The sequence below is a fragment of the Zea mays genome, chromosome 3 (assembly GCF_902167145.1).
Source record: "Zea mays cultivar B73 chromosome 3, Zm-B73-REFERENCE-NAM-5.0, whole genome shotgun sequence".
Classification (NCBI taxonomy): domain Eukaryota; kingdom Viridiplantae; phylum Streptophyta; class Magnoliopsida; order Poales; family Poaceae; genus Zea; species Zea mays.
Genome location: NC_050098.1, coordinates 74,097,771 through 74,104,721, shown reverse-complemented (window position 1 = coordinate 74,104,721; position 6,951 = coordinate 74,097,771).

Sequence of the window (6,951 nt, the reverse complement as noted above, 5' to 3'; positions counted from 1 at the left end):
ATCTGATAGTTGCCTAACCCTTCAATTTTAACCTAGCAAGAGATTCTAACCTACCTACACCATATAATCCATCCTACTCACATATATCCTAACCATATGTCCTTAACTCGGATGGCAACCCCAAGATGAAAGGCCAAAGGAGACCAACCACGTCAAAGAAAGATAAGCATCAACTCAAGACTTCAAAGATCAAGTTGAATCGCCAGCGGAATCAAGATCCACAGTTCAGGATGAAGTCTTTCCTTACTATACTCTTCCTTGTCACAACCTATACTTGCCATAATCGTACCTCATCTGATATAATAGATAGCTAGACATATATATCTATATTTTCCAAATCATCTACTAGCGAGTATAAAAAAAAACTTGAAACAAAACTTTCGATTCCTAAACCAAACTGGTTGCATCCCTTTTCTACTAATCTCGAGGACGAGATTCTTTTTAAGGGGGGTAGGATTTGTAATGCCCAAAAATGTATACATGGAGAATATAGTTGATCTCCTATTTTTGTGTGTCATATATTTATCACAACAAGAGTATTCATAGTAAGAGAGATTAACTAAAACAAATGATACTAAAATAAAATAATGTGCATCATGTTGGAGTTTGTTGATTGTGCATTTAGGGTTAATAAGTAGAGATGTTCAAATTAAAGTGTATCCTAATTCAGAAATGAGTTAAGGGAATAATATAGAAAGAGAATTAAAGAAATATTATATAAATATAAGGAAGATATATATATATATATAAATATGAAATAAATGCACCTTTTTATACTAGTGCTTGAATATGAATAATTCACTTAAGCATGAACTTCACAACAACATTTGAATTCAAATCTGGATTCAAAACTAAAAAGGAAAAAAACATAAAAGAAAAAGAGAAAGAAACGCCAGCTGGGCCACTACACCTCATTCGGCCCACCATGACATTTCTTCCTGCTTGGCCCAGCTCCTCTCGCTCCCTCTGTCACGCGGGGTCCACCGGTCGGATGGGGTCCTTCAGGCGCGCGCTCGCGTTGGTTCACTACGCATCGGGACCCACCTGTCGGACTCATCCCTTCCCAAGTCCGCAGCTCAATGAAATTGCTGCCGCCGTCCTCATAACAGAAGTCGGTTTCTACGCCGCCCACCTACCGACCTCCTCGGCGCGGACTCTTTCCCCTGCTCTATAAAAGTACCCATCAACCCCCCTCTCGTCCAGCTGTTCACACACTCGGGGGCGCCACACGTTCTCGGTGCTTGGCGGAGCTCGGGATTTCTCGCCGACATTGGAGAGCACCACCGTTTCCGCCCCGTGCCGAGGCCAAGCTCACCATCCTTACCCTGACCTCTGGTAAGTGCACAGACCTGATACTTACATCCGTAGCATCATGTTACACCGGTAGGGCGGTAGTTGGGTCGGCGGTCGGCCGGTAATTGCTCGTCGGATCTCAACCGCGCCGTAGTGCCGCCATTGGTCGTGGTCGAAGTAGCTGGACACCCTAATACCCGGTATACATACATCTATTGAGTTCATTGTTTGCCCCGCACTCGATTTTGGGGTTCAGGCATAGAAACTACGCATAGCAGCGCCTGATTGCGTGACTCCGGCGTGTCTCCGTTGAGGGCAACAGTGGCGCCGCCGTGGTCGCGTGTCGGGGAAGGGGATAAGTCCCTGGCCGTTTGTCTGATTTTGAACGGCTAGGATTAGTTGATATCATACCCCTTCGCCGCGTTAAACCGGAGCCGTAGATTCCCAGACGAGCGGTTCTGATTTGAACGCGAATACCTCTTCGCCTGATAAGATCTAAGCCGTAGAAGGTAGATCGGATGGATTTCAAGCAGTCTGAGTGATTTAAAATCCATGCCCTTGATTTTGGATCTGAGCGCTGTGGTTGGATACCGGTTCATATCGGCGTGCATCTAATCCGGGCGCTCGGTTGGGGATCCAACGGCTGACATTGAAGCTTACCCCTTCGCCGTGACTTTTAGCTAAAGAGACCCTGCCGTTTCTTGATATAAACCCGCCGTCCTCGGCCACATACACAGCTTTACCCTAGAATTCTAGAAATTACAAATTAGTTTCCGGGTCTTGACAAAAACACCCCTAGAATACAAGTAGACTTCAGAAATTCATAATTAATTTATTTTAACTCCAATTTGATCCGTTCAAATTGTGTTAGCTTCATAAAAATATTGTCTATGCAGTGGCAACATTAATTGTACCATAGAACATATTTTTATAATTAGATATTTGTTAACCTATGTTTAGTAGACTATACCTTTTAACCAAAGTTAAACTAGCTCATGATAGTGATTTGACTAAAATATGGTTTATAATCAAGTCATAATCTAGATTAAAGTTGAGTTAGTTAATAATTTCTCATATGATGTATGTTAACCAACTTATAATATAGTTTAATATTTGAATCACATTTATCTTCCATAAATCATAACTCCTTAACCGTAACTCCAAATTTAGCGGTTCTCGATCCCACGATCTCGTAGAGACGCGTAGATTGTTATTATTCAGTTTGTACTTATGTTTGGTGTGATGTTAATTTTATCTATACCATATTTATTTGTATTGCTACGACTAGCAGAGAGGTTACGAGTCACTTGAAGAGAAAATGGTACCTGGAATCTCAAGTGCCAGGCAAGTTGTGCCCTTGATCACTTCTTTTACCCACTCATGTTCTAATTAATCATAATGATCTGCATAGGTTAATTTTGATGGGACCCAATAGGTCACCCTAGTTTGTTTATCCTGAATACCTTGTTTACCCCTGAATCACTTGGGTAGTTCTGCTACTGCTTTATATGGTTTTGGGTTAATATTTCATTATATCTATGTTCCAGTTATGTTGTTATTTCATTTATGTTCATGACAAGATCATTAAATGTTAATTGGAACATAGAGCTTAACTTGAGAAACACGTGCCACCACAAGGGTTTATGGACGCCCTTGGCTGACTAATTAGGAAAGCTAGTGGAGGACTACCTTACCCGAAAGGGGCAAGGGCAGTAGGGGAGTGGTCAGTGTAGGGAGGCCCTCGGGAGGATTTTGCTGCGATGGCGGTCCTGCAAGGGATTCCTGCATTGGAGCTTCCCATAAACTGTAGCGGGTTTTCTGAAGCTAGTGGAACTTTGTAAAGGCCTCGTAGTGTTACCCTGCCTCGCCTCCTCGGTAGAGGTGTATGGGAAGTCGCGATCTCTTGGCAGATGGGTAACATGACTTGTGGGTAAAGGGTACCACCTCTGCAGAGTGTAAAACTGGTATACTAGCCGAGCTCACGGTCATGAGCAGCTCAGGACTCTCTGATGATTAATCTATGGAACTTAAATTCAATTTGTCATATGCATTGCATCGCAGGTGATGTTGTTACTTCTGTTCTACTATTTAATTGGGTTGGTATTTACTTATACTTAGTAATGGCTAATAAAATTTTGACCAACTTTAAAAGCAATGCTCAGCTTCAGCCATCTTCTTTGGTAAGCCTTACACTTCACGTGAGCTCCCACCTTTGGCGAGTTCATGCACATTATTCCCCACAACTTGTTGAGCGATGAACGTATGTGAGCTCACTCTTGTTGTCTCACACCCCCCCCCACAGGTCAAGAACAGGTACCGCAGGATGAGGCGCATGGAGGATGCTGTGATGAGTTCGTGAGAGGTCTAGGTCGTCGTCTCCCAGTCAACTTTGGGTTGCTGGACCGTTGTCTCCTTATAATGTAATTATTTATTTTGTATAGAACTCCTGTTATATAGTAAAGATGTGACATTCGATCCTGTGCCATGATTCATCATATGTGTGAGACTTGGTCCCAGCACACCTGGTGATTATGTTCGCGCCCGGGTCTTGGTGCCCCTAAAATCCGGGTGTGACAGGTGACCCCCTTTGGAAGGCGACCATGTCTTCGCGCTCCCTTATGCATCGTGTCTTTCCACTTTCCAAGCCCTCGGATGGGGGATACCCGCCGTCTTTTCGCCTCGTCGTTGGAGGAACGCAACTCCGTGGGAGTTGGTACCTTTCAGCCATCGTTCGGCTTCAAGGATTTTCATCATGCAGCCCGACTGCACCCCTCCGCTGGCGGTCACCCAAGACGGTGACCTCCAGCCCCTGGATGGGGAGAGGCAAGTCGGGCTGTGATCTCGATCCCGCCCTCAGCGTCGAGGGTGTTCGTCATCCTCGCTGGGGTGGGGAGCGAGGCGAGCCGGGGCTCTACCTCCTGCGCGGGTCGGCGGGCCACCTCTTCTTCCAGCTTCTGGTGGTGGCAAACACCCTCTAGCTCTGCGGAGGAGATGTCCTCCAGCCATGCCGGGGAAGGCGAACTGTTGCTGTCCAGCTAGGATGCAACATTCCGCCCTCTTCCTTGCATTCGCGGCGAGGACGGCAGCGAGGACCTGCCGGTGCGCTTTGGAGCGGCCCGCTCTTTGGCTTTAATAACTGGTTCGCGTCCCTTGAGCGGGAACGCGAACGAGAGCCCTCCGGCGGCCGCGTCCGTCCTGGGACCATGGCTGCTGCTGCAGAGGTCGCTGGCGGGTCCCCCGGTGTTCGTCGCCCCGCAGGCTCGAGGTTGTTCATACCCGCGGGGACGGAACCAGAGTTCCGTTTGTAATGGCACTTCGAATGCCAGTGTTTTTGTTCATTGTGGTTGTCGAGGCCTGAACATGTATGTAACTTTGGCACGGAGCCGTGTTTTTTCCTCATTTTCGAGCACCAAGAATCGCTTGTTGGTTGTCTGAACCGCTTCACCAAGCGTGAGTCGCCCCGTGTAAAGGTGACGAGTGAGGTATCCGTATCCCGGAGGCGTAGGAATCCCTCGGCTCGGTCGGCCTTGTTGTCCGAGGCTTCTCTAGCTTAGTTAAAGGGACCCCTTGGCTGCTCTTCGATGAGCCGAGGCCAGGGGTAGCGGTATCAGCATGAACAGAGGCACAGTTGGCTCGAAAAGGAAACCTGGTTGGCCGGAGCCTAGCCGGGTCGTCCGTTAGCGGGACCGACGCCGGAGTTGACCAGCCGAGACCTCGGGTCGAGCTGACGTCCTTGGAGGACGGCTGGCCGAGGTCCCGGGGTGACCGACCGAGCCGCCTGCTCGGGCCGGATTCCCGGAGAAGACCCTGGCAGCGATTGCCCGGGCGTGGCGATGACGTCGTCCTTTAGAGTGGAGATCCTCGGACCGCGTCGCCGTCCGAGGCTAGGTCGGACCTCGCCGAAGGTGTCGTCGATGACGAGGGATGCTGCTGCCCCCTTCCAGCGTCAAGACCCGAGCCTGCAGGATCGGATTGTCTTGTAGAGTGTGTCTCCTGCGGCCGCCGAGGCCATAACACACCCTCGCTGTGTTGTAAAGCTGCGTCTCTTTTCCTCTTGTTTCGAGTATCTGGACTTTTTTTGTCGGTAACTGGGATGTTTGTGCGAGCGAGAGTTGCTTCTCGCGGAAGGTGATGAGTGAGGTATCCGTATCCCGGAGGCGTAGGAGTCCCTCGGCTCAGTCGGCCTTGCCGCTTACGCGCACTCTTACCCGTCCATGGGGCTCTGCCACCGACTCAGTCGAGAAGGCTCGAAGGATCGCTTCGGCAGAAGAACTTCTGAACGTGAAGACTTGTTCGGTCCGCGGAATCACTTATCCGAACGTGAGTTACTTATCGCAGAAGGTGATGAGTGAGGTATCCGTATCCGTAGGAGTCCCTCGGCTCGGTCAGCCTTGGCTGCTTACGTGTACTCCGCTGTTTTCAGGATCCACTTTTCGAAATAGTCAAAAAGCACGAAAGACATTCTGGCAGAAGAGATCTTTTTTCGAGGAAAATTTCAACGCAGAGGGGTTCCCCCCCCCCCTTTAGCCCCCGAGGGAGGGTCGGGCTTTGCCGAGGTGAGGCCGACCCTTCCTTGATGACTAAACTTTGCGTGGGTGCGAGGTATATGAACAACTTGAAAACATCTTAAGGATAGAAGCGACGTAGCTGTTGGATGTTCCAAGCGTTGTCGTAGACCTCGCCTTGACTGTTGGCCAGCTTGTACGTTCCGGGCTTCAGAACCTTGGCGATGACGAACGGTCCCTCCCAGGGGGGCGTGAGCTTGTGCCTCCCTCGAGCGTCTTGTCGCAGCCGAAGCACCAGGTCGCCCACCTGGAGGTCTCGGGACCGGACCCCTCGGGCGTGGTAGCGTCGTAGGGACTGCTGGTGCCGCGCCGAGTGTAGTAAGGCCTTGTCCCGAGCCTCCTCCAGCTGGTCCAGCGAGTCTTCTCGGCTAGCTTGGTTGCTTTGATCGCTGTAGGCCCTCGTCCTCGGGGAGCCATATTCCAGGTCTGTGGGCAAGACGGCCTCGGCCCCGTAGACTAGGAAGAATGGCGTGAAGCCCGTGGCTCGGCTCGGCGTTGTCCTTAGGCTCCAGACCACCGAGGGGAGTTCCTTCATCCATCGCTTGCCGAACTTGTTGAGGTCGTTGTAGATCCGAGGCTTGAGCCCTTGTAGAATCATGTCGTTGGCACGCTCTACTTGCCCATTTGACATGGGGTGAGCCACGGCGGCCCAGTCCACCTGGATGTGGTGATCCTCGCAGAAGTTCAAGAACTTTCTGCCGGTGAACTGGGTGCTGTTGTCGGTGATGATGGAGTTCGGGACCCCGAAGCGATGGATGATGTTGGTGAAGAACGCCACCGCCTGCTCGGACCTGATGCTGTTCAGAGGTCGGACCTCGATCCACTTGGAGAATTTGTCGATGGCGACCAGCAGGTGCGTGTAGCCCCCGGGTGCCTTCTGCAAGTGGCCGACGAAGTCCAGACCCCACCCAGCGAAGGGCCAGGTGATGGGTATCGTCTGCAGAGCCTGAGCGGGTAGGTGGGTCTGCCTCGCGTAGAATTGACACCCTTCGCAGGTGCGGACAATTCTAGTGGCGTCGGCCACCGCCGTCGGCCAGTAGAAACCTTGTCGGAAGGCATTCCCGACAAGGGCTCGAGGCGCTGCGTGATGGCC